Source organism: Protopterus annectens, chromosome 1.part1 (genome assembly GCF_019279795.1).
Source record: "Protopterus annectens isolate FY-2018-M chromosome 1.part1, PAN1.0, whole genome shotgun sequence".
Lineage (NCBI taxonomy): Eukaryota > Metazoa > Chordata > Ceratodontiformes > Protopteridae > Protopterus > Protopterus annectens.
In genome coordinates this window covers 929,213,956-929,239,924 of record NC_056726.1, presented here as the reverse complement: position 1 = coordinate 929,239,924, position 25,969 = coordinate 929,213,956, and the positions used below count along the sequence as shown (strand labels likewise).

The window sequence follows — 25,969 nt, the reverse complement described above, 5'->3', positions numbered from 1 at the left end:
CTAATGCTAAAACTCCTTTTCCATTCCTTAACTTAAAATACCCTTCGTTAATCCTAAAATCCGCCTTCCTAATGTAAATCCCACTTCCTGACCATTGCAAAAATCTCTCACTTGAACTCGAAAAATATGTTCAGATAAGCTGCAGTATCTGCTTGCCTGAACTCATATTTGAGTTTGAGTATAATGCAAACAGCAACCTACCTGTGTTATGAAACAAGTAAGACCTTGGTTTTGAAATAGGAGTACTTCAGGATTTGTGCAACACCATCCTTGTTATGATTGTGTACCAATATGCAGTTTCATTTAAATAATGAATGAACATATAGTAAAACATTCTTTGATTTTACAGACTCATTTACTATAATTATGTGTAGAATATATTCTATTTAAGTGTCTTTGATTTGGAAAGGGATAGACACTTATAGTCTAGGGCCAAGTATGGAAAAGCTATCATCTGTGTAGTAGAGTTTTGTTTTGAGGAGCTGTAATTGAGTGCAGTGCAGTATGGTCATCTGAAGCTCCTGAAGATGGTTTACAAATAAATAGAACAGAAGAAAGTAGATGACTAAAGGGTCTGGGGAAGTGCAGACTACAGGTTTACCTAGTCAGAAAAGCAGCAGTATAAGCAATAATGCAATAATTCAGCAAGAAACATTTCAGAATGTTTTATTAGAAACACATTTAAAAGCATTACTATACCTTACATTTTTCTTTCTGTTTTGTTTCTTGTATTAGCAATGAAGTGGACAGACAAATGCTATTGCTTCATTTCTACCACCATTTTCTGGTCATATTGAAGCCACATATTAAAGAATATGCATAAAAGAGAAGCTAACACATGGTCAATAACAGTACAATTGTTCTGAGTTTGATTAATGGAGTAAACAATACATTAAAAAGAATATTTCAGTACTGGGAGAACCCTTCCATAATTCCTTGAAGTTATACCATCATAGTTATAGTGCAGAAACCCCAACCCACCCAAATATTCAATGCATGGGTTTTAAGAACTGCTCTTGGGTTTTTCTCTAACTGAATTTTCTAGTCTTCATAAAGCACATGATCAATCTCTTTGAAGTCAGATTCTCCTCATTCACAGTTCCAGATGCAAAATTTTCTTCCTTCTTTATGAAAGCAATTACGAATACAGTGTTTGAATGTACGCCTTCCTCCTGTTTTCAGAGAATCATCATCATCATTAGTGGTTGCACCTAAAAGATGAGAAATAAGATTACTGAGTTGTTTCCTAACTTCCTGGGAGAAATCACCTCACAGACTGACCTACACAAATGCAAAAATTCTTCAGCTGTGTAACCATTTTGTAACAGATGGAATTTCAAAATATGCCAGTTTACATTTCTGAAATGAGCAGAGTTAACAATACTTTAGTGGTCAGAGATCACCTGGTCCAAATAATCTGTTGATTTTCTTGTTAAAGTAAGTGGATGCTCTTTATTCAGTAGTGCTCTTACTTTACTGGTAGCTACATTAAAGCTTTGTATGTGTACATCATATGTTGAAATCCACAATTTCATTTTGAATCTCTATATATGTCATTTTCAACAAAGCTTCCTGTGTATTTGCAATCCTGACTGTAAAGGGGGAAACCACTCACCTCCATTTCCATAATAACTCTACTTCTTCTTGTCCTTGCTTCTTTCAGAAAAGTGTTCTTAAAAAAAAATAAAGAATTCTGTTGTGTTTGAATAGAATGTTCTGAAATATGTTTCCTCTCCTCTATTCCTGCTTGGTATGATGTATATATATATATATATATATATATATATATATATATATATATATATATATATATATATATACATACATATACATATATGGAGTCACTTTATAATTTAGAAATACTGAAATCCCGAATTTCAGTATTTCGAATCCATAAAGTTGAACGGCCTAAATCCCTAAACTACAAAATCACGAAACACACAATCACGAAACACACAATCACGAAAAGAAACAAACCATATACCACACAACACATACATCATCCAACCCAAACCACAACAAACAAAACACACACAAACACAAAAACACAAATAAATAAACCTACACTACATATAAGCAGGGGGGCAAGCCCCCCTGCACCCCCCTACTTATATATACCAACTCCGAGATCTCACAAACACACACAGAAAGGAAACTCATCCCCACACATTCTATAGCCCCTCGCACACACACACAAACAAACATTAAACATATACAAACACCACCACATCCAACACTTACACACCCATACTTTCACCTGCCTACCCTAACCCACACATACAACTAACAAACACATTCACACAAACTCAAACTCCCACACAAAACCCTAACAAAACACTCACTTACCTTAAATTACACCTAAATCCATACACAACATGAAACACCATCCAGTCACAACACCGCACGCAACGCACCGTAAAGCCATAACTGCGAATTCCAGATATTCGGATTCGTGATTATGCACTTTCGCGATTTTCAACGTTTGACTTTATAAGTTTGAGATACTGAAATTTGAAATTATAAAGTGAACCCATATATATAGATATATATATATATATATATATATATATATATATATATAGAGAGAGAGAGAGAGAGAGAGAGTAGATTTGCCTGTTGTATGTGTGTGTGGGGGGTGGAGTGGATTTTTATGTGTGAGTATGTTTGTGTACTGTGATGGACTAGTGTCCTTTCTGGGAGTGACCTTACACCATCTATATGCTAAGATAAGTTCTGTTTCTCACACAGCCCTGAATAAAAAAAAAGTAATTATACACTAATAAATTCCTGAAACTGAACGGAAATGAGCAGTACATAGGAGAACAAAGTAAAGTACAGCACAGTATGGTGTAATAGAATAGAACATTATACAATGATAAGTCATTACTATTCAAAAACATGCATGCTGATTGGACAGCCCAACTAGCATGCCCATTGTAAATTGAGCATATACCAATAGAAAAAAGTCTTGACTTTTTTCTATTAGTATATACTACAGAGGCTTACATTTTAACTCTCCAGATCTTCATAGAATGTCTGGATTTTTGCCTCACATTTTTGGACTGTCCCTCATTAAATTTGTGGTTCTCAGACAAATCAACGAGGACGGAAGTCACTAGATAATGGCATGCATTTCAGTTTCAGAATTCATATCTTTCAGACAATGCATGATAGCACAAATCTTGTATTCTGACATCTTTCTAAGGTTATAAGAGCAACATTTACAATCAGTCCCTATTTTGGGGCCTTTGTCCCCCATTATTGAAGGATTTGTCCAGGTTTCCTGAGCTAAGCAATTGAGAGTACGTACAGAGGGCAGAGCAATTACAAGGAAAATTGGGTATGTTCTGCAAAACTAAAGAAACATACTTGATTTTCTTTGTATTTTTGCCCTGGCTCTCTTCTATCTCTAAAGTGCCCAGTTTTTATAGTTAAAAAAATGGACATCCTCCTTTCTCTGTTGCTTGTTTTCAACAACACTGATGTACTGTACAAGCATCGGAACATAAGTCCCATACACATGTGCAATACATCAACAAGCCTGGAAGAATGAGGAAACAATGTGGAAGAACAGTATGGTGCCATCATGCAAAGACATTATTTAAGAAAAAATAAGCAATTTCTTTCTTAATTAATGTCATTGTATAACAGCAATAACTGACTCTGTGGATGTGGGTATATGAGTATTTACCCATGGTTGGCTTTGGTTAATCACTTGGGCTTCACCATCATGATTAAACCACATCAGCCATGGGTAAATCCTCAATATACCCACACCCACTCATTCATTACTGCTTAAGAATAGAATATAATAGAACAGAAATCTCTGTAAGCTTTTTCATCATGTGTCTGCCAAGACCTATAATTTGAGAAGTGCTTGGTCTAAAACTTACTAATAGATATTGCTACAGCAATGAAGACTTTTGACATTTCTAGTAACTGTGTTTTACTTTTAGATTTAACAACCTCAAAGAGAGGTGCCAGATCACTATTTATGAAGTAATGCTTTCTTTCTTTATCATAAAAATAGATTAAACATTTTGTGCAGCTTTCATTAAAATTCATTACTGCTTATTATTGTGATGGGGATTGTGCAGCATTTTTGTTACTCTCTTCTGAGCATCTTTTTCTGTGGGTAGGAATTCATAAATTAGTGGGGATGAGGTTTCTGAAAGTGTATAAGTGTTCTAAGTGCAGTTTACTGAGAAATCTATAGATAAAAATAAATGCTTCCTTTTTTCCTGAAAGTACTGCCTTTCCCTCTAAATACACACATCATCCTATCAGCACCTGTTTTTTTCTTCTCTCTTTTCACAGTGACACCTTCATTTACTTATTTTGATGCCCAAGACCTTCAGCATGAACTTACACTCTTATGTACATGATGTGCTAATAATGTGCTTAAACTAAATGCTGAAAAGTACAATATTATCACATTTAGTAGACATTCCCTTTTAAGCAACATATTCATAAAGGATATGCACATCTCCAGACTAGTAGCCCAGCATAATGCAACTGAGATACTTCAGGTACAACTAACATTGGGTAAGACAGCGATCCAGGCCCCCCACCATGTCCCTAGACTCTCACTCCACATTCCTAAGCACCCTGGAATTTATCAAGGTACAATCCAACAATCTCATACTAGGAGATTTCAACTACCCCTCCATCAGCTGGGAAAACTACTCAAGCACCAATACACTGGCCCAATGCTTTCTGGAATTCATCAGTTCCAATGCCCTGGACCAGATCATTCTGGCTCCCACTAGAGGAAGCAACATCCTTGATCTGGTTATTACTAACATGGGTGACCGTTGCTCTACACCAGTGGTCAAACCCTCCCTGGTCAGATACAACCATAAACTAATCACCATGGGAATCCTAATCTAAGCCCCCCCCCCCCCACACACACAAAGGTAACCACCTTGAAAAACTTCTGCAAAGCTGACTTTTGGGTCCTAAAAATAGAGGTCGGTAACTTCATGGCACTCATGCCAATGGAAAATAGCTGCATGACTGCTAAATTATACACCAATGCACTGTACAAATATGTATATAGATGCATGGAACTAGCCATACTCAACAGAACCAAGATGCTCTCCTTCAAAAAAAGGAAGCCAATCTGGTGGTCTTCTGCCATTAATCAACTCTACAACAGAAGGAAGAAACTGTTGCAGAAAAAGATGAAGTCCCAAGACTAGAAAAACTCCCTTATTAGCCTCAACAAAAAGTTGATATCCTTCATCAAATCCTCTAAAGCCAGCTATGAAGGCAGAATTGTGGCAGACACTAAAAACAGCCACAAAGCCTTCTATAGTTACATCAAGAACCTCCACAGCAATACCCAGATTTGCTCTGAGTTACTGCACAATGGTACCTCTTATACTGACCCAACAGATATTGCCAACATACTGGCCAACAGATTCAGTGCCAACTTTACCACTCTCTCCTCCCCTAAAGGACCAATCACAGTACCAGAAGAATGCTAGGCACCCAGCATTATTGCAGCACAGGTTAAAGCTGCATTATCCAAGGCCAAGAATACAGCTTCCATGGGTCCTGATAATATCCCTGGCTGTGTTCTACATGAACTACAAAGTGAAGTGGCACCACATCTGTGTGCCCTGTTCGGTCACAGCCTCACCTCAGGCTTTGTCCCTACCAAATGGTACACTGTTAAAATCATCCATCTCCATAAAGGGGGAGTGACCACAGACCCTGGGAATTATCGCCACATTAACCTGCCAAGTCTGATATGTAAAGCTATGGAGCATATCATCCTGGACCTGATTAACAAGGATGTAGGAAATCTCCAAATTCTAGACCCCACACAATTTGGCTTTGTGAAAGGGAGATCATGCCTGTGCAACCTGGTTGACTTCTTTGAGTCCGTCATCAAGGCTGTGGATGAAGGTAAGGCAGTGCATACAGCCTACCTCAATCTGGCCAAGGCCTTTGATACCATTCCTCACTCGGGAATTATTGATAAACTCACCAAACTAGCCATCAACCCCTATATCACTAGGTGGGTTGCAAATTGGCTCACAGATTGAACACACAGTGTAAAAGTAGCGAACTCCAAGTCAGACTACTGATCAGTCATGAGTGGAGTCCCACAGGGATCAGTCCTGGGTCCTATCCTGTTCAGCATCTACTTCTCAGAAGTCCAGTCCAACACAAAGTGACTCTGGCTGACCATGTTCGCAGATGACTGCAAGCTGGGAGCCATTATTAACTCCCCAAGTGATGCAGACATCCTACAGAAAGGCATCACTGAGACCAATGACGGGTGTCAAAACCATGGCCTTAAGCTTAATGCCAAAAAATATGTTGTCATCCCCTTTGGTAAAAACTCAGTTCCCACTAATTACCAGATCAGTGGGAGCCCACTGAACACTGAATGTGTTATAAGAGATCTAGGGATGCAGGTTGACAGCAACCTCTCCTTCGACCACCACATTGCCACTGTGGTCAGAAATTCCTTCTATGTGGCACATCTCATTACCAAGGGTTTTGCATCCAGGAAGAAAGCAGTCATCATTTCTCTCTACTCTTCCCTCAATAGACCAATCATTGAGTATAATGCCCCATTTGGCATGGACTTCACTAGACACCTACAACAGCTGGGAAGCCATAGAAGTACCTCATAAAGAGGATCCTAGGCATTAAACACATGTCCTACATGGACAGACTCAAAGACTCCAGCTATTCTCTGTCTCATATCGCCTACTTAGAGTGATCTCTGCTTGACTTACAAAGCCATGTCTGACCCAACTCTGTTAGAGATGCTACATCTAAAGAAATCCCAATTCCTCTGCACCACATGCTCCAGAGGGGTCTACTTTATTTACGCGAAAGCGTAAAACCACGAATACATATGGATCGAACCATAAGCATCGAAAGTGCAAGCCATCTAAACTTTATACAGAAATCTCCGTAGGTGGAGATTTCCATTTACTTCAATGTAGTGCGATCTCGGAGTTGGTATATTTAAGTAGTGGGGTGTGTGGGGGGGGGCACAGTCCCCACATGGGGGGTGCAGGGAGGCTTGCCCCCTTGCCTACATCTTTTTTTTTTCTGTGCTTTTTTTTCTTTATTAACATTCAACCATTTAAAAGTTCGATGCATATGTGTCGATCTTTATGCATTCGAACTTTTGAATGTTCGAGTTAATAAAGTAGACCCACTCCAGAGACCTCAAGCTCATTACCACAAGTATAGAACATACTGGAGCGACAGGTTCCTCGCCCAGAGACTGCCCATGTTCTGAAATAGACTTCCAATTCATGTCAAGCAAGTACCTTGCTGTCCCTCTTCAAGAGAAATCTTGATGAGTGGATGGGTAATAGGAAAGTTCACTCTGGGGATCACTCCATTGGCTCCACTTGATAGATGCACTGGAAACTAATGTCAGGTGGCATGATAACAGGGCTCTTCTATGGGCTAGGCTTGTAAAGGCTCAAGGCCCATTAGCCTAGTACATACCTATGAACCTATGAACAATATAGATAGCACTCCACTCCAAAATTATAATGTTGTTAGGGATCTTGGAACTTGGGTTGATAATTCCCTCTCTCTTGAAAATCCTGTATTAACATTAGTCATAATGTTTTTCTTCTTACCAAAGCTAGTCTTCAAAACAATACCATCCAGCTATAAAGAGGTCATTGTCACCTTATATTCATTGATCAGACCTATTTTTGAATAAAATGCGAAATGAAACTCAGTAGGGATATCAAACCCCTGAAAGTTCCCAGATGTTCCTGACTACAAAGATTACTGTGTTAAAACCCTAAGCAACCTGAACTAGCTGTCCTTTTATTCAATATCTTATAGACTTCTGAAAGAAGATCTAGGCCTTGCTTTCTGTGCCATTAGGGACCCATTGGGCCTGAGTCTTTTGTATCTTAACAAATCAAATAGTACAGCAAATACCAAAACCAAGGCTCCACATCTTCACTAAAAGATAAATAAAACATGGCGGAAAGATAAGTTTATTGTACAGCACCTTCCCTACTTCAGGAATAGACTCATTCTGTAAATTAAGCAGTATAATACATTATTTTTGTTCAGATATGGACTGGATGACTGGATGGGTATTCACAAATTGTCCCTTCTGTTGACTGGCCTATGTTCCTCATAAAAAGGATGCATAGTGTAAGGATGGCTCCTGGCAAGGTGGAAATGACCACAAGAGCCACTTGCCTTGCATTTCCCTTGATCCTATGATTTTATGGTCCTACAAACCCCTTAAGGATCATAATTCTTGGGTACTACCTAACCATATAGGCAAATATACTGAATCCAGTGATTTTATGCTAATCACAGCATTAATTAAGTAGCCCTTTCAATACAATACTGACTGTCTCAGAAAAGTATGTGACAATAAGAGATTGTAATATCTGTGAAAAAACAGAAGCAGGGTGTGTCACGTTTATTAAGTTCTCATAATAAAAATAAGCTCATTTGCCTTTATAAAATACAACATAAGCAAATTCTTTAAATTTTCTTGGCTGTATAAAACACAACATAAGTAGCATCTTTAAATAGTTCAACATTCTATAAACTCAGCTCTGAAAATTGACTGCCCCAGAACTTCCAGGATAGTCCCATAATGAAAGTCTCCTTCTGAGTTAAGTCTTCCCAGCTTCTGTCTTTTATATTACAGCTCATATGATTGGCTAACTGATTATAATCATCTCTATAAGAATATTTCTATGCTTCAAATTGCCAACCACTTAAAGTAATACAAACTTTTTAATCAACATGCCACATAATCATAACTTTAACAAAACTTTACTCAGTTTTTACAGATTTAACAATTTAAACATAATACAGTATTTATAATTTGAAAGTGAAGCTTATGGTGGTTAAAACAGGGACTTCAATTTCTATTATGCTTCCTTGCTTTCTGGCACCTCTGAAACACAGTTTCACCTAGTGTACCTGAGCTCTCTCAGCTTCTCTGAAAAGTTTATTGTCTTCAAAAGAGGCAGCAAAATGAAGTTTTTTATAATTAACTATCTTGGAGATGTTTAGCTATTGTACTGTACTGAATTTGGTTATACTGAATGGATATTCATCAAGTGTGGTTCTTGTAAGAGAAGCACAAAGCAAGCTCACTAGAATAACTGGACAACACATATGAGGGAGAACTAGATGACTGCAACAGTGTCTCCATGCAGTCACAGCAATCATATCAGGTAGAAGACATGCTGTATATTTATTCTTTGCATACTGTTGAGCCTCATTCTAAAGCATTGAGTATCTTTTACCATGTTGATCCTGAGTGACTCTTTCTCAGCTATTAGTCTTGAAAATGCTTCTTTGAGTACACCACTGCTTAACAGACCTCATGAGAACACAGGCATAGCTGTGCTGATAGCTGCTACACATGATTAATGCAATATTCTGAGTTTCCAGGCTGTTTTTCATCTACCCCCGTGTTACTGAAGCTCCCATCAGACAGTAGTCCTTTCATTCTCCTCTCCTAAACATGGCTCAAGGACACCGAGAGATGGTAGTCAGAGCCTAGGATTGAGAGCATCATCTTACAATGACCAAAGGTTTTTCTGCTGGGTCCCAGTCTAACTTGCTCCATTGGCCTAACAAACAAACTGCCAATGTGGCTGCATTAATTGCCCTCAGATATATGTGTGCCTCCACACACCTGCTGAAACTTGGTTAAAACACCACCTGCTGCTATGTAGGTTGAAGAACACAATTCATGAGTAAATAATTCTGTCTAAAAGATATGATGGGGAGGATGCCACAGTAGAACCTAACACTTAATTAAGCAGTTTTGTGTAACAAAAGGATACTTAGTCAGCCTGCTGTTATAAACTACCCACAGTGGATGTAGATCGATGAACTTGTGGATCACCCCTCCAAAGAGATACTTGTACCTCACACCCTAATAATTTTACTTGGGTGACAAACAAACACAATAAAAATCCTGCATTATATTTTAAGTGGAAGCCTTGTGTGCATATCCACTGCCAGTTTTGCATCTAGTTTCTGTTATAGTTATTCACTTTGATTTATTTATTGATATGAGAGTATATATCTCAAGCAGTGCTGTTTGGTAAAATGTAAGAAGATATACTTTGTAACCCCCTATGTTGCCTTTCACCTGCCATAAAAATAGTTGTTTGCAGCTAATCCAAGTCAGCCTGAGTTTTATAGGTGAGTGAGATGAATTAATGTGTCCCTGCACTATGTACTCACCCAAACATTAATATGTAGTAACCATCCCAAATGGAATGTTTCTAATCCTCTCAATATTTGCAACATTGTTTTCACTTCATAGAGACACCATTTTATGTGTAATAGAAGCAAGGAATAAAGTGAGTCCAAACTTGTTACTCGGTCCTTTGATGAATTATCCTTTTGCACTAAATTTCTGAAGGTGACCTCATCATATGCTAGAAAACTCTACTGTACAATGAATTTATGGCAGTTTAGTTTAGGGGTTAAAGTTAGAATCTATTGATAAACTTCTTCCTGTAGCATACAGTCTGATTCTCTTAATTTCCACTTGCAAATTGTGTGACTGAACACATCACTTAATTGGGCTGCTCCTAAAAAGACACACGTCTAGTGGGCTTAGTGTGAAGAAATGAATAACAAACTAAATAAACGTTCAACAGTTACCAAAAATCCCAGCAGAAGCACAGCGGAGGTGAAGAAGCAGTATAATTGTTTTCCCTTCAGTATATCATAAAATGCCAATAGCAAATAATACCCGAGGCAGAAATATATTAGCAGCAGTCCAAGTTGTAAATATCACAGGCAAGTAATCGTAGAATAAAAGCATAGTTTATTATAAATCAGGGTTAGCACATTCACTGTAAAACTTCATCAGACCACAATTATAAACAATGAACTAACATTTAAATACTAACTACCAATAAAATTGTACCTTTTTTCACCAATCAGATTCAAACATCACAAGTTGTTAAGTTACACAGCAAAAACCTCCAGTAGCAAAAACACTTATGAAAACAAAAAAAAAAAAGATATGTAAAAATCACTTTTTCAGTCTTCTCTATTTTACTACAATTTCTTAAAAGTCTGAAGGATCAGACAACAAAATAAAAAAAAATTGTGACAAGGTGTCTCCTTGCTTTGCTGGGTTGACTCATGATACTGGGCTGCTAGACTGCAGCTCCCTCCCCCACTTTGATAGAGTTTTTATTAAAATATTTACTCAAGTTAAGCAAATTGTAGCAGCTGCATTTTGTCTGCCCACAGAACTTGAGTGTGCAAGCACACAGCTCAAGTTCGGGTGTACCTTGTTTTAAAAAAAAACAAAAAAGGAAAGCACAACTGAGCTGTTTTTAAAATCAGCTCTGAATCAGGGTCTAGATAAAAAAGTTGCCATTGTGGTTTTAACTGAAGAAATTTACTTGGGGACCAGGATGTTATTATCTGCAGCTTGTCACGTGATCACTGCTTGTATGTGAATGGGATGCCGATGAAAGTGAAGGAGGGAAAATCCATGAAGAGGCAAAACCAAGGAGATCCCTTACTATGACTTTCGGGAGTGAGAAAATCAATAGCATAGCATAGCATAGCATGTGCCAACAATATACTGTGCTGTATAGAACATTACTAGTGAGCAGCTGAGCTGTTTCTTTCATGTAAATTTGGATGTTGGCTTGTAATTTGACCAACTAAGCATAGTTAGTTAACCACTTCACCTTCTGACTTTTTTTTTTTTTTGCTCCCCAGCATCACTGCCCTTCATTGTACCAGCTTGTATTTGTGAATGAAAAAAAATATGTCCTTGCTGTTTACTAATGTAATTCTGGCTTGGCAAGACTAATGTACATTTGGGTGAAGTAAGCTCTGAGCACTAGCTGATGTTTGTGTGAAAAATACAATAATGCAATGTGTCTTCTGTTTTCATTTTTTTAACCTCCCAATGCCAATCCAGATACTGTGGGAGTACCCTGCCACATTGCAAGTAGTCCCACCCCATCTGGTTGCCTTCTGAAGCACCACCAGTTTGAAGTCACCAGCCACCACTGTTTATTTGTACCATTCTAAATGGTAAAGTACATAGAAACTACTTCAAAGTAGTTAACCTGAAATAAGGCACACACGGAGCTCAGCAAACGGACAACTTCTTTAATGGACACAAGCACAAATAAATCCACAGCAAACAAAATCACAGCTGCACAGCACAGCAAACGAACTCACAGCAGTGTTGTGCTGCTGTGATTTTTTTTGCTGTGGATTTATTTGTGCTTATGTCCATTAAAGAAGCTGTTCATTTGCTGAGCTCCGTGTGTGCCTTATTTCAGGTTTACTAGTTTTAATTTTGGGCACTCAGACCACTCTTTTGGTTTATTAATTCAAAGTAGTTGCAATATATGAAATTTTCTCCTATGAAGACAAAATCTGGAGCAATCCCCAAAACTTTTAATAATCCTATAGATGATCTCAATAAATGGAGTTGAAGGGTTTTGAAAAATCTAGGATATCAACATCTAATAGAACAGGGACACCATCTGTACATGTCACCATTGCCAAAGCAGTCCTCATGTTGACATTACTGCACATTCTTTTCATAAAATTAGTTTATGATGAAATATATAATATGACATAACTCAGTGGTTACACAGATTTTAGACACAATCTATATTCCCATTTTGGGTCTATATTACATAGTTGAAGTTCCGTAACTTCGACTACCATATGTACGAACACATATGTCCAAATTTACAGAACTTTGACTATGTATAAAAAATAAAAAAGGGAAAAGAAAATAAAAGGTTATATGAAGGGGGCAAGCCCCCCTGCACCCCCACACCCTCCACTCTTTAAATATACCAATTCCGAGGTCGCTCTACAGTGCAGTTAAGGGAAAATTTCCTTTACTGCACTGTAGCGCAACCTCAGAGTTGGCATATTTAAAGAGCGGGGGGTGTGGGGGTGCAGCCCCCCACATGGGTTGTGCAGGGGGGCTTGCCCCCCTGCTTACAACCTTTAGGTATGTTCTTTTTGTTTTTATTTTTCCCAATCGAAGTATGACAAATTCAAACGTATGGTTTTGACCATATCACGTTCGAAGTTGTCATACTTCGACTATGTAATGTAGACCCGTCTATAATTCATAACTACTTTGTGTCTGGAGCAGTACAGTTTCTGTGGGGCTTTCTTCATTCAGAAACTGTTGAAAGTACTCCTTCCATTTGGCTTGGAAATCATGTGTACTGGTGATTAAGTTATTGCTGGTATATCTTATGAAAATTGTCTGATGAGTATCCTTTTTATCTTTCTGTCTTTGCCTTGCAACCTGATTGATTTTCTTTGTGCCATCTGCTGAGTTACTTTCTAGAAGCTAGTAGAGTGCCTTAGATGTCTTATTCTTTGCTAATGTGACTGCTTTTTACCCTGTCTGTTAGCCAGCCAGTATCCTTTCATAGCCAGGTATGTCTTTTGTATCTCCCACTTTTTCATGCACCCCATCTTTCTTTTGATAACTTCCTGGACTTCTGGATTCTACCACCAGCTTTCCTTATGTACCTTACTTCCACACAGGGCTTGGCTACATTTCTAAAGTCTTGGGAAGCTGGCCTAATGCTTAAGGTATAGCATTTGATTCTTACATTGGATCATTAACTAGGCTTAAAATGGCCGACAAGGGCAATTAACCTAGTACTAACCTATGAACCTGGATATGTATCTATCTATGGTGTTGACTGGTGTAGTTTGGATGTGTTAAGAAGGATCTATTAATTTGGAGAATTTTAATATTATTTCCAAGTGCCAAGAGGATTGGGACTCTGTGGATGATTTGCCACACTCTACTGATGCAGTGGGTGGGTTAAGCATGAAAACTTACTTTAAGGACAGGTACTTTTCATCTCTATGGCCTTATGATTGGTCAAACTCAAGAAGTAGGGATATTACTTTTTTGAGTTGGCAGGAAGAGTTGTGTAGTAAGAGGATAATTCTCTGTTTGGATAATGTAGCCTTGGTACACTTATTGCTGAACAAGTGGATAAAGGCTGATATGATTCAACACTTGTTGAGGAAGTTAACCTTATATTCCCTTAAGATTATTGTTTCCTTATCTGCTAAGCATATTCCAGGGAGAATTAATGTGCTTACTGATATTTTGTCTCATTTTCAGTTTTACAGGTTTCATAAGTGATTGGCGACAACAATTCTAGTGAAGGTTTCGGAGACTAGAAGATTATAGCATGGTTGTTAACTCTGAGGTCATGGTCGGTGTCTACTAATAAATCAGACAGCATTATGTTGTTGACTTTTAGAATTTTTGGGGTGGAATTATTTATGCAATTGGAAGTGGTCACTGAGCAGATGAGAAATTGGTGAGTCACAAGCTTAATTTGTCTCCACTTAGTAGTACTAAATGTGACTGCTAAATGTGTAGGTGCTGTTGATTTCATAAAGCATTTGTAATTAGGAGATTGTCAAATGGCTGGGAGAGTGTTAGAAGTGTGCCAGTGGATGGTAGGATGTAAAACCGGATTCAGGCTGAGCCAGTTTGCCTAGGCTCACTTGCTTGGGTGCCCACTGGGGGTTGCCACAACAACTTTTTTAGTAAGTCTGATGCATTGCTGTACATGCTGACATAGAACACATGCACAGCAATGCATGTTAGATCAGGCTGCTTGCTTCCAATGCACATACAATGCTTCTCACAGAGAACTTGGAATTATAACTTTTCAGGGCATTACATGACAATATTTTGCTAACATAGCTGGGCTGCTTGGGGAGACTGTTCCGGGTACTATACACATGTGCGTGTGTTGGCTGCATAGCAAGACTGAGTCTGTGTAAGTAAAATGCCTGAGTTAAGATTGGCAGGTTAGTTAATTAGCTTACTCAGGCTCAAACACTGTAACTTACAGGTGACAAGAACCTTAATCCTCTATACCGACTAGCAAATTGATCAGAGTTAATTGGAATGTGCTAAAAATTGTACTTTTTATCTTTTGTTGGTTAATTGGTTTATACATTTTGTTTCAGTGCATAATGGGGAAAAAAATAAAACTACAGGACTGAATGTAAGTTTATAGTGCATTTTCAAGAAATGTGAGTTTCAGTACATTTTCAAAGAATGTGAATTTCAAATGAAGAGAAGTTTACTGTTGCTCATGCTAAATCTGTTTTCAGTGTGCAACTGTTTTGTTTAGCAAATGGCCATCAGTGTTTTTCTATAAAGTTTTGAAGCAGTGTTAGTAGCACAAAAAGAAGCATACTTGCCCTTGTTTCAGAAGGCTACAGGTTCTACTCCCCCACCACATAGATGGATTGCTGTAGTGTACGTTAAGAGGGATGTGGTATTGCACTCCTGAGTATGTTGCCCTTTGGATAAGATGTTAAACTGAAGCCTCATCTGTCTGTGTTAATGGAAGATTCTGTGAGAACTTTTACATCCAATTGAGCTATCCTGTCAGATCTTTTACATCCACCTGAGCTATCAGAAAAAGAAAGTGGAACTCCCCAATGCCCTGGCCAAATCCTCCCAGGTAGTATAAATACCAACAAGGTTGCAGAGGAGGGCCTGGTCAAACCCTGCCTAGGGCCCCATTTAACCATGATCTAGCTATGGTAGGATCCTATTGGCATGCAGTTATTGAAGATGGTATTAAAAGTTATGCATGCAGTATTGGCTACTAATGACTTCTATGTTTTGTGGGTAATATTACTCTGTTTGTATAAGAGTGCATTCCAGATTAGTGAGCTTTTAGGTAGTTTAAAGTGAGCTGTTGTGTGTGTGACAGAAGATGCAGTTTTAATTTAGATGCCAATATCTATGACAGATAAAGTGCAACATATGATTTTGGTGAACATTTGTGAGGCTGTGCTATGTCCAGTCAGATGGGTTACTTCTTGGAGACAGGTAACATTGTCTAAGCAAACTAAATTAATTTTTCATTTTTTTTCAGTGGGACTCCTGTATAGCTATGTCAATTTAATGTGGTGTGAAGACAGCATTTAGTATCCAAAGTGTAGTTAAAGCAAATATTTCTCTCAATCTTTTTGCATAGGTAGGACATCAGATTTAGCTCAGTATTGTAAGTCTACTGATTTTTTTAAAGAAGAGGTAGATGAGTTTTGAAAGCTTATAGGTTCATAGGTTCATAGGTTCATACTAGGCTATCTGCCCAAGGGCATTTATAAGCCTAGCCCATAGTTATGTGGCTTTAGCCACCCCTTTAGTTTGAAGAAAACTATGCCCATTATTTTGCTGTGCCTCTGTCAAGCAGTGACACTGAAGTAATCCCTAGGGTATATCTGCGATCTCCCATCCATTGGTCAAGATTCCTCTTGAACAAGGCCAGCGAGGTGCTCTGCCTCACATGTGTATTTTGTTCCACAGCATAGGGAGTCTCTGGATGATGAATCTGTCCCTCCAGCACGTTCTGTTTATAACTGTGTCAAGGTTTAAGTCTCTCGCCCTTGTGGTTCTGAGGGATCTAGATTTTTTGAGGTGAAGCATGTTCATCAAATCTGGGTTTGACATGGCCTTGTATGTCAGGCACAGGTCACCTCTGAGCAAGCGGTATGCGACTGAATAGAGCTGGAGTTCTTTCAGTCGGGCAGCATAAGACATATTTTTGAGACCCTTTATCCTTTTGGTGAGGAACTTTTGGGGCCTTTCCAGCTGCTGCAGGTGTTGGGTCAGATACATTCTGAATGGGGCATTGTACTCAATCATTGGTCTGATGAGTGATGAGTACAGGGGGACGATGACCTCCCTTGATCTAGATGTGAATCCCTTCATGATCAGGTGGGCAATGTAGAAGGTCTTCCTAACTACTTTAGCAATGTGAGTGTCAAACAAAAGGTTGCTGTCAACCTTTGTCCCCAGATCCCTGATAACTTCTTCTGTGCTCAGTGGATTGCCACCTATATGGTAGCTAGGGGTAACCTTGTTTTTCCTGAAGGGTATGACTATGCATTTCTTGGCGTTTAACTTTAGGCCATGGCTCTGGCACCAGTTATCCATTTCTGTGAGGCCCTTCTGAAGGATATCTGTGTCAGATGTGTTTTCGACTATGGCGCCCAGTTTGCAGTCATCTGCAAACTTTGTCAGCCATAACCCTCCTGTGTTTGCTTGTACTTCAGAAAAGTAGATGCCGAACAAGAGTGGACCCAGGACTGAGCCCTGTGGGACACCACTTGTGACAGGCTTTGAGTCTGACATGGCGCCAGCAACTCTGACCCTGTGGGTTCTGTCACTTAGCCAGTTTGCAACCCATCTTGTGATGTATGGGTTTACATTCAAGCTGATGAGTTTTTTGATGATACCTGAGTGGGGTATTGTGTCGAAGGCCTTTGCCAGGTCGAGGCAGGCTGTATGGACTGCCTTACCCTCATCAATGGCCTTGGTGACTGTTTCGAAAAAGTCAACCAAGTTTAAAAGGCATGATCTGCCTTTGGCAAAGCCAAACTGGGTTGGATCCAAAGTCTGCAAGTTCCCTATGTCTTTATTTATGAGTTCCATTATGATCCTCTTCATGGCTTTGCAGATAAGGCTTGTCAAGCTGATGGGACAGTAATTTCCAGGGTCGGTGGAGGCACCACCCTTGTGAAGTGGGACCACAGTCGCCGTGCGCCACTCCTTGGGTACGTACCCTGAGGTGAGGCTAAGATTAAACAGCTGTCCTAACTGCGGGTTTAATTCCTCATTGAGTTCGTGGAGCACACAGCCGGGAACACCATCTGGTCCCATGGATGCTGTGTTTTTTGCCTTGGAGAGAGCAGTTCTCACCTGGGCGTTAGAGATGTTTGGGGGGCTACAATCCTCTAGTATAGATATTTCTCTTTTTGGGGGGGGGGAGAAGTTTGCACTGAACCTGTCAGCCAGTATGTTGGCAATGTCTGTAGGTTCAGTAATCTTCACATCATTTTGAACTAGTTCTGAGCATATCTGAGAGTTTCCACCTAGGTTTCTAACATAGCTAAAGAAGACCTTATGATTGTCTTTTGAGTCCTTGTCGATTTTTCTCTCAAAATTTGCCTTGGATGATTTTATGAGAGCTCTTAGTTTTTTACTTATAATGATTTTTTCCTTTTTTGTGTTCTAGGGTGGTAGGTTTAGAATTTGAGCCTTGCCTAAAAAAGACGCTATGGGGGTGGCAAGAGCCTTTGCCAATATCCGGAAGCCCAGGGGTGACAGGTGCAAGCCGTCCCTTGCGAAGCAGCGTGTCTTACCTTTTAAGGATTTTGCTCTATCTTGTAGTAGCTTCCTCCTTTTGTTGTAGAGCTTGTTTATGGCTGGGGTCCACCAGACAGGATGCTTGCCTTTGGTACAAAGAGTCTTAGTTTTGTTTGGGATTGCCTGATCCATGCAGTCCTGTAGCTGCTGGTAGAAGGCATTTGTAAGTGATTCAGCGGTTTGAGTAATGTTTACCACCGGCTCAGGGGCCTTAAAGGAGACCACACTAGTTTTTAGAAGTGTGAAGTTGGCTTTTGAGAAGTTCTTCACTGTGGTCTTTTTTATTTCAGGTGGGGGTGGGATGAGGACCTCCAGCGAGATTAGTTTATGATCTGATCTCACCAGTGAGGGGTATACTTCCGGTGTTGAACATTGTGATCCCATGTTCGTGATGATGAGATCAAGTATGTTTTCTCCTCTTGTGGGGATGGTGACTAGTTGTTCCATGGCATTTGAGTTTATGAACTCCAGGAACCTTTGGGCTAGAGTGTTTGGGCTTGAGTAGTGTTCCCAGTCTATATTAGGGTAGTTGAAGTCACCTAGTATGATGGTGTTTGGAGATACATTTATCCCCTCCAGTGTTTTCAGGAAGGCCATGCGAGGTTCCTGAGTTTGGGAGGGTGGCCTGTAACATGCTACAAATTGCAGAGCAGTCTTGCCTATGGTTAATTGCACCTGGATGGTCTCCGATGCATCGTGCATTGCCACCAACCTTGAGGTGTGGGTGTCCTTTATGAATATGGACACCCCCTTCCTTTCTTGGTGTTGTCCGGATTTTGGGGCCGGAACGCATGATATGAGGTAAAACCTGATAGTGCTGGGGTGCTCTCAGGAGCCTTGAACCAGGTTTCTGTCACAGCACAGACATCGATGTTCTCCATACTGAGAAGGGCCTCGAGTGCGTGCATCTTGAGATTGAGACTTCTGGCATTGAGCAGCATTACCCTTAGTTTTTTTCCTTTTTTGTGTTCTAGGGTGGTAGGTTTAGAATTTGAGCCTTGCCTAAAAAACACGCTATGGGGGTGGCAAGAGCCTTTGCCAATATCCGGAAGCCCAGGGGTGACAGGTGCAAGCCGTCCCTTGCGAAGCAGCGTGGCTTGTCCAGCATGTCATCCCAGGCAGACAGACATTGGATCCCCTTTGAATGACACCAGAATTTAAGCTAATTATTAAAGCCGATCATCTTATCTCTGTATTGTGGCATCATTCTTGGTGAAGGTAGGATACTGCTCAAGGTCAGGGTCATACCTGCCTGGGCTACATAATCAGAGAGCTCCTCAATGTCTCTTTTCATGTAGTCCAAGGAGGTACGTCTGAGGTCGTTGACACCAGCGTGGACAATGACTGAGTCATACTTGCACCTGCTGTTGAGAGACCTGAGTGTTTGCGTTATGTGGCGGATTCTAGCGCCTGACAGGCAGCTTACTGTGACCTTCTCCTTACTCAGTCTGGTGAGCGGGACGTCAGTGTGTCTGACTATGGAGTCACCAATGACGAGTGTGTCTGGCATTGTGTTTGGCCTTAAGGGCTGTGACTGTTTGACACTCTGACTGTGTGGTCTATGTGTTGCATGTGTTGGGTCCTGAGGTGGTAGTTGTTTAGGTGTCTGCTTTGGTGGCCTCTGCTGTTTTGGTAGATTTTTGATCAGAGCCTCCGAGTATGTCTTTGTGTGTTTATGTGTGTGATTTGAAGTTGTGATGGTACTATGTGTGACTGGGTATGTAGTGTGTGTGGTTACCTTCTCCTCCTGTCTGGTCTTGCCAGTCCTATGTTGAGAGAGCTCAGCCTCCAGTTTGGCTGTATAGTTGCATCTCTCACATGTATTTGTGTTTTGTGGGAGGAGGAGGGGGTTGTCTGTGTACATGAGGCAATTGTAACATTGCCTCAATATTCCCAGGTTCACCAGCTGAGCAGGAGAGGACACTAGCAACTGATCCCTCGACATGCTAGAAGGAATAGATACAAAAAAAAAACTTACAAATGACTCTGGGGGATGTGGGTTCTAGGCTGGTGGAGTACTATCTATAATAAAAGTGCTTTATCAAGGTGAAAGTACTGTAGGAGCAAGTGCTAGGCATTACAGATAGAGAATAGTCTACTTGGGAATCAAGTAGAGATGAACTTTTTAGTTATAGGATACGCTGGTTAGATCAGCAGTACAGTTCGAGGAAGGTAGTTTTAAGGGAAAATTTGAAGAGTGGAATTTAGGTAGCCCGAATAGTTTAACCTTGTTTAACCGCCGCTGCTCTTGTGTGCAACAGTGGCAACTCCGCGCTAAAACACGCTAAAGCGCGCTAACGTGCGCTTTATAGCAGGGGGCTGGAAAAAACAGGAAATGACCCAAAATGGCCAACAAATTACTAGTTGCTGTCTCTAACCACTCCTCTGAGGACAAACAAGCAGCTCAGTACTCCCCACTCCCACTGGTGAGTAAAGAAACTACCTCTGGCCACACAAGAAAATGGAGGAACACAGGAACCAAATACAAAGCCCAGGGATCAGCAAGCTTATAAGATTATTAGAGTTATTGATGGCACAGCAGCAATTTCCACTGACATTAGAGGCATGGTCTTCTGTTATTCACAGACATTTTGAAGCTTATAAGTTTTACAAGATATTTTTAAAATGCTGCTTTATTAGCTATGTGGTGATGATGGCATTTGTTTATTTGCAAAGCATATGAAAATATTGCTTATAAGTCATTCTTATATATTTGGGTGCCCAGGTGAGCTGCTATAACATCAGGAGAAGGTTGTTGGGGTTCAGTACAAATACATGTAAAGTTATATGAAAACTCAAGTGAAGTATGCTGTGATGCCACCTTTCAACTTTGTTGTAAGAGACTAAGTGAGATAAAACGGCCAACTTTAACTGTTAAGGCTATTGTGATACAAATGGAAGATAATGATTTGGGTAATGCAACTAAAGGAAGATTCTTACCTTGGATTATTAGAGTTATTGATGGCACAGCAGCAATTTACACTGACATTAGAGGCATGGTCTTCTGTTATTCACAGACATTTTGAAGAGAAGCAGTCAAGGCATCAGCAATGGAAACTGCTTGGTGGTGTATTAGTCTTATAGTGGCAAGGGCAGCACCTTCCTTAAATTTGCCAGTACTGTAGCATTGAGACTTTGCAGATAGGTATCAGGTTTGGATTGGACAGGATGGTGTCTCTTTGCGGTGGATCTTTTCAATACCCATACTTCATTGCTGCTTTAGGAGATACTTGGGAAACTGCTTAAAATTCAGTGTGTAAGAAGGGATTACAGGTAAGGAAGGGAAAAGGGAGGATGAGGCTGCCCTGCCAATTTATCAGTCTGGTGGGTGTCTCATGGCTCCAAACATAGTTCCCACATTTTCAATTTTGGTAGTGGAAAGTATAATGCTAGGACTGAAAAATGTCAGACAATGCTCTTGGGGACTACTTCTATGCTCAGAGTGAGCAAAAGTGTTTTTTAATAACTCTCAATGCTGAGCAGTCTGTGGAATGCTGCTATTGCTTGAGAGTTATATTATTTGATCAGACACAATGGTTTGTATTTACACTGAATGCAAATAAACTTTAATGTCAATTTTTTTATGGTCTGGTAAAGATAATTTATTGATCACATGTCAATATGGTGTGGTCATTGTGCCTTGGGTGGGGGTTCATGGACAATTGTTTTCCCCAAATATTGTTAAGAGGTCGGAATTTAAAAAAAGAAGTAGTCATGTGCAAATAGTTGTTACCCTGCACTCCTAAAAAATATATATTTCGCTCAGGTAATCTAAGCTAACATGTTCAAACTTTTTTGTGAAAGATGTTACAATAATCAAGTTGTCGACACTGTAAATGACAGCCTAAAGAGCTAAAGAATATTACATATTACAGAAGCTCTCAAGTGACAATAGATGATTTCCTGGTGTGTTAGGAACAGAGAATGATAAATAGTTCACTGCCACAGTGGTAGAGAATGGTTTGGATAGTTATGAGATAAACAGAACAAGAATAACCAAAAAGGTGTGCTAGTTGGGGTTTGGCATAATGGTTAAAGTAGAAATAGAAGAAAAGCAACAAGCACAATAACGGCTGAGGAATATAAGTCACTGGATACAAATTTAGTAGAAACAAGAAATACTTTAATTCCAGAGTGCTTTCACAATTCACCAATTGCTTCTTCAGACTAAAGCCATTATAAAAAAGAAGCATTTAAATAGCACATACACTCAAACATTCATCCAATCACTCACATTTCTAAAAACACATGACTGAATGTCAAGCATCATCTCCATTAACTATATGCATTCTCTTTTCTTAGTGGTCTCCCTTTCAATTCTGGTTTTAAAGGGACCATATCATTCAAACCAGATCCCTTATGTGCTCTTAGCCTTAAAATCCAGCGTGTCTCACTACATTCAGTTTTATTTGTCATATCACCTAATCACATTCCTTCCTGAATGACATCTAACACCTGAAATAAAAATCTATGCTGTTCACCTTCTATTTTATTATGCTTTGCTAAGGCACTATGATCTAAGTCCTTCCCCATGCAATATATATGGTCCCTGTTATGTTCACACAACTTCCTATTTGTTTTTCTCACATAGAATTTCTTACATAGAGTACAATGGGTGAGATATACTAAATGTTTTGTGTTGCATGTAGCTGAGACCTGGATGTTAAAAACCTTTCCCAAGTCTGGATGCACAAAGGAGTTGGATTCATCTATAAATATACAATATCTACACTCCCCACATGCCTTTGTACCTATCGCATCATTGATCTAACTAATCTCATTTCAGCATAACATAATTGTCGTTTCAAAGATTTCTTATTTCCGTAGCTAAAAGTAGGTCCCGCACTCACTAACTGTGCCACATTGTCACCAGTTTTTAGTATATGCCAGTTTCTTCTGGCAATCCGTCTAATTTCTTCAATGTCGGTACTGTAAGTTAATGTGAATGTAAGCCTATTACTTTGCTTGCATCCCAGGGACGTTGTCCTGTATGAGGTAGAAAAATAGGGTCTATTGGTATAGTTCCTATTGCTCTTGACCAATGCACTAGTTTCATTCACCTCTACTTCATTGTAAGCTCTACTCATAAAATCACTGCCAATCTGCTTTAGACTTAGATCAAAATCCATTTCATCTAGTGTGAATCTGGAGATCCTCACCATTGGTCACTTCAATACATAGAGAAAACATGTCCTGGGTGCATGCTATTTCGATGTATGAAAGTAGGATAGTAACATTCTTTCCTAAATATTTTGGTAGAAACCTTATTCATTTCATCCTTGGCTATCTGTATATCAAGGTAATCAATGCTATAATATGAATATTTGTAAGTGAATTTCAAAAATTCAGTAGTAGGATTCATACATTTTATAAATATTTCCAGCTCAGTTACACTCCCCTACCAAAGTAGGAACAAATCATCCACAATTCTGTAAAATTAACATATGTTTCCACCTATTTGACTCAATATATTATGATGTTCCCATTCAACTACGACCAGATTAGCATAGCTGTTGGCACACGGAGTGCCCATAGCTACACCTGATGTTTGTAGATAGTAACCTTAATCAAAGGTAAAGACATAATGCCATCTGTAATAGAAAGCAAATTAGATCTATACATTCAGGTGTATAGTCACTGTTTCTACCCAAATTTTTTTTTTACCATTTCAATACCCAGTGAATTGGGCATTGACGTAAACAAGGATACAATATCCATAGTTACAAACAAATCAAACATTCTATTTCCATTTTCACTTAAATGGCCATATAGATCCTGTAGAAAGTGTTTGCTATCCTTAAGCACAAACTTATATTGATCTATAACTGGTCGTAGTTGTTTCTCTCTCTCTCTCTCTCTATATATATATATATATATATATATATATATATATATATATATAAAAACTCGACAGAGGCTCTGTGAGCCAACCGGCTCCAGAAACAATTGGTCTTAATTTAGGGCAGAATAAATCTTTATGAATTTTTGGTAACCCGTGGATGGTAGGGATAACCGGATAATCTTCTACCAAGTATTGAAATAAATCTTTAGAAATGGCACCCATCTGCAGACATTCCATCAATGAAGTCAAGATTCTATGCTTTATATTATCTATTGCTTGCTTATTTATAACTTTATATACATTCATATCCATGAGCATATCTCGCATAGTATTAAAATATAAGTCTCTATTCATAACAACTATATACCCACCTTTATCGGCCGGTTTAATCAATATTTTCTCATCATTCTGTAATGCTATAAGAACCCCTTTTTTCTGCTAAGGTAAGGTTAAAAAACTTTTTGCTTTTCTTATTCTGACTGAACCATTCATACAAATCATCTTCACACAGCCTCATAAAAGCATCAATAACGGTATTATTTTGTGGCATAAAAGCAATGGGCTTTCTGAATAAACAGGAAGCACTATCAAAATCTTCATTATTAAACATTAGTTTCAAAGATAAGTTATGAACTTCTTCTTCTTTCGGCTTTTCCTGATTAGGGGTCACCACAGCGGATCACCTGTCTGCTCATGATTGGCAGTGGAGTTTTACAGTGTCAAGTGTCCAGCCCAGCGCCCAACCTTCCACAGAAGGCACACACACACACACACACACACACACACACACACACACACACACACACACACACACACACACACACACACACACACACACACACACACACACACACACACACACACACTCACACCTAGGGCCAGTTTAGAGTGTCCAATCCACCTAAAGCATGTCTTTGGGATGTGGGAGGAAACTGGAGCACCCAGAGGAAACCCGCATGACCACAGGGAGGACATGCAGACTCCGCACAGAAGGCACCCCAGCTGAGGATATAACTGGAGAACCTCTTGCTGTGAGGCGGCAATGCTAACTGCTGCACCACCGCGGCTGCCCTCACCACTGCGGATGCCCTTAAAAGTAAGTTATGAACAAATAGTCTAAAATCTATCAATGTCTCAGTTAATTTATTCAGTACCTTAGATTTCAAATCATTAAGTACTTGATCAGATATATTCCAAACTAACCCATGTCACTCATTGCCCACAACTTTTTGAGTGCCCTGGTGTTCTCATCTTGGATGGGCTGTTTTCTCTTCATACTGCCTTTGTTTACAGGCCCCTCACTTGATTTCAGCCTGTTTCTGTGGAATGGTAGTGGCAATCCTTGAAAAACTGGTCACATGCAGTTTGAGGTCTCTTCCTCACAACAGCTTCAGGTTCTACCCCCCCTATCTTTGTTAGTAGATATGTCAGTGGTAACCTTACCCATCAACAGAGTGATTTTTTTCTATTTCTATTTTTACTGTTAAATGAGTTATCACTTGAAGTGTTGTTTTATTTTGACTGTATAATAGTTAAAATGTTTATTTCTCAGCCAGTCAGTGTGTGGTTTGATTTCCACATCAGGTCAACTTATGATTATTGGAAAAGCACATAGTAAATTACTTAGTCTTTACCTAATGAAAATTTTGGAAAGAAATCTTGACTTAATCCAAAAAGTTAGGAAGGAGCCATCATTTATACTGTACATAAAATGGGATGAACCTAAAGAAGTCTTTGAAACAAAAACACAGACTTGAAGGGATAAAAGTACCTACAAACATGTACCTTCAAATATTATTTTTGTAAATTCTGTAAGTATATTGATGAAAGATTGTCCTCTAATTATAGTGATATGAATCAGCTGCTTTGATTCTTTACACAGAGCTGGTTGTTGTACCATTTTATTTTTGTTTATACTGCTA

At 39.3% G+C, this 25,969-nt stretch overlaps 1 long non-coding RNA gene across 1 annotated transcript in view; it reads right to left on the bottom strand.

Moving 5' to 3' along the window:
- Positions 1–846: 846 nt before the first annotated feature.
- LOC122808011 overlaps positions 847–25,969 on the bottom strand; it is a 32,281-nt gene continuing 7,158 nt past the window's right edge. The window contains exon 2 of the long non-coding RNA XR_006365756.1: positions 847–1,211. This is a non-coding gene — a long non-coding RNA (uncharacterized LOC122808011). The remainder of the gene's footprint in view (positions 1,212–25,969) is intronic.